This window comes from Acinonyx jubatus, chromosome E2, assembly GCF_027475565.1.
Source record: "Acinonyx jubatus isolate Ajub_Pintada_27869175 chromosome E2, VMU_Ajub_asm_v1.0, whole genome shotgun sequence".
NCBI lineage: Eukaryota > Metazoa > Chordata > Mammalia > Carnivora > Felidae > Acinonyx > Acinonyx jubatus.
The window spans coordinates 57,990,235-57,993,653 of NC_069396.1; positions in this window are offsets into that span (position 1 = coordinate 57,990,235).

Consider the following 3,419-nt stretch of genomic DNA (forward strand, 5'->3'; position numbering starts at 1 on the left):
AGAAACAAAATCAAGTATGAACTATTGGGACCTCATCAAGGTAAAAAGCTTTTGCACAGCAAAAGAAACAATCAATAAGACTAAAAGGCAGCCTACTGAATGGGAGAAGATATTTGCAAGCAACATATCTGATAAAGGGTTAGTATCCAAAATCTATAAAGAACTTCCCAAACCCAACAGCCAAAAAATAAATAACTCAGTTAAGAACTGGGCAGAATACATGATAGACACGTTTCTAAAGAGGACATCCAGATGGCCAACAGACACACGAAAAGATGCTCAACATCACTCATCATCAGGAAAATACAAATCAAAACCACAAGGAGATATTACCACATATCTGTCAGAATGGCTAAAATTAACAACGCAAGGAAAAAAAGGTGTTGGCGAGGATGCAGAGAAAGGGGAATCCTCTTGCACTGTTGGCGGAAATGAAAGCTGGTGTGGCCCCTCTGGAGAACAGTATGGAGGTTCCTTTAAAAACTGAAAATAGAACTACCTTATTATCCAGCAATTACACTATTAGGTAGGTATTTACCCAAAGGATACAAAAATACAGATTTTAAGGGGTCCATGCACCCCAATGTTTATAGCAGCATTATCAACAATAGCCAAACCTTGAAAAATGTCCATCAATTGATGAAGGATACAGAAAATGTGGCATACACATACACAATGAAATATTACTCAGCCATCAAAAAGAATAAAATATCTCCATCTGCAACGATGTGGATGGAGTTAGAATGTACTATGCTAAGTGAAATAAGTTAGTCAAAGAAAGACAAATACCATATAATTTCACTAATATGTAGAATTTAAGAAACAAAACAGATGAACATATGGGAAGTGGGATGGGGGGGAGGAGAGAGGGAAACGTACCACAAGAGACTCTAAAGGATAGAGAACAAACTGAGGGTTGACGGAGGAAGGTGGGTGGGAGATGGGCTAGATGGGTGATGGGTACTAAGGTGGGCACATGTTGGGATAAGCAGTGGGTGTTGTTTGTAGGTGATGAATCACTGAGTTCTATTCCTGAAACCAAGATTGCACTGTATGTTAACTAAATAAAATCTAAATAAAGAAAAATAAATAATACATACACGGACACCCCCCCCCAAATATTCTGTCTCTCTCTGCCTCTTTCCCCCACTCGTGTACTTTCTTGCTCTCAAATAAAAATTATTTTGCACAGCGGATGAAATAATCAACAAAACTGAAAGGCAGCCAACAGAATGGGAGAAGATATTTGCTAATGACCTATCAGATAAAGGGTTAGTATCTGAAATCTACCAACTTATCAAACTCAACACCCCCCAAACAAAATAGTCCGGTGAAGAAATAGGCAGAAGACATGAATAGACATTTTTCCAAAGAAGACATCCATATGGCTAACAGACACATGAAAAGATGCTCAACTTCACTCATCAGGGAAATACTAATCAAAACCACAATGAGATACCACTGCACACCTGTCAGAATGGCTAAAATGAACAACCCAGGCAACAGATATTGGCAAGGATATGGAGAAAGGCAAACCCTTTTGCACTGCTGATGGGAATGCAAACTGGTGCAGTCATTCTGCAAAACAGTATGGAGGTTCCTCAAAAAATTAAAAGTAGAACTACCCTACGACCCAGCACTTGCACTACTAGGTATTTACCTGAAGGATACAAAAATGCTGATTCGAAGGGGCACAGGCACCCCAATGTTTATAGCAGCACTATCAACAATAGCCAAATTAAGGAAAGAGCCCAAATGTCCATGGACTGTTGAATGGAGCAAGAAGACATGGTGTTTGTGTGTGTGTGTGTGTGTGTACACACACACACAACGGAGTATTACTTGGCGACCAAAAAGAATGAAAGCTTGCCATTGCAATAATGTGGATGGAACTAGAGTGTTTTATGCTAAGCGAAATAAGTCAGGGAAAAACAAGTATCATAGGATTTCATGCATATGTGGAATTTAAGAAACCAAATAGATGAACATAGGGGAAGGGAGGGAAAAAAGATAAAAACAGAGTGAGGCAAACCATAAGAGACTCTTAAATACAGAAAACAAACTGAGGGTTGCTTGAAGGGAGGTGGGTGGGGGGATGGGTGAAATCGATGCTGGGCATTAAGGAGGGCACTTTTCAAGATGAGCACTGAGTGTCATATGTAAGAGATGAATCACTGGGTTCTAGTCCTGAAGCTAAGACTATGCTGTATGTTAGCTAACTTGAATTAAAAAAAAAAAAAGGAGACTCCTAAATACAGAGAACAAACTGTTGGCTGCCAGAGGGGAGGTGGAGTGGGGAGATGGGTGAAGGGAATTACAAGGTATGAATGTCCAGTTATAAAAATAAATAAATTATGGGGATGAAAATTCAAGAATATAGTCAATAATACTGTAATAATTTTGTATGGTGACAGATGGTAACTACTCTTACCATGGTGAGCATTGTGTAACATATAGAATTACCAAATCACTATGTTGAACACCTGAAAGTAATCTTGTATATCAACCGTATTTTAATTAAAAAAAAATCAGTTTAGTAGAGGATGGCCAATAATTTATTTCGGGCTAAGACCGAAGATGATCTGAAATCTCTCTTTCATGAGACTACTTGTTAAATCTGGAAGGTAACAAGAGCTGAGGAATCCTAGCGACCTGAACACACATTTTATCTCGAATTGGCAACTACTTTGCATATCTGTATTACCTGGTTCACTGGTCCCTGTAAATATGGGAATCTCTCCAGACAAATGAAGAATATACAAGGGAAGGAAAAGCTATGGAAAAGATCGTGGTGTGTAGTCTTCACCCTACCTAAGGGACTTGGGACAAGATTCATGGTCTTGGTAATTTCTCTTATCCTCTCAGGTGGTTTCTTTCTTTTCTTTTTAATGTTTACTTTTGAGATAGAGACAGAGTGTGAGAGAAGGAGGGGCAGAGAGAGGGAGGAGACAGAATCCAAAGCAGGATCCAGGCTCTGAGCTATCAGCCCAGAGTTCGAGGCAGGGTTCTAACTCATGAGCTGTGAGATCATGACCTGAAGTCGGATGTTTAACAAACTCAGTCACACAGGCGCCCCCAGGTGTCCCTTTATATTCTGTTTCTTTCAATCGGTATCAATAATGACATCCATTTCAGAGATGTGTGCTATCAGCTGGGTCAATGAACATATGCCTAGCAGAATACCTAGTATGTTAATTTCCCATAATATCTACATTGGTCTACAGATTGCTTTGGCCAGATCTTATGATAAAGCTTCATGCTTATAATCTAGTCTAGTTTAAGCACTTTCTTTGGGTGGGTATAATCCCCTTGGGTGGCTACTTTCATAAGACTTAGGATGGAGGAAAATGGAGGAGGATTGAAGAATCAAAGTCAGAAGACCAGACCCACATCCAATCCATCACCGGTCTTCTTATAGC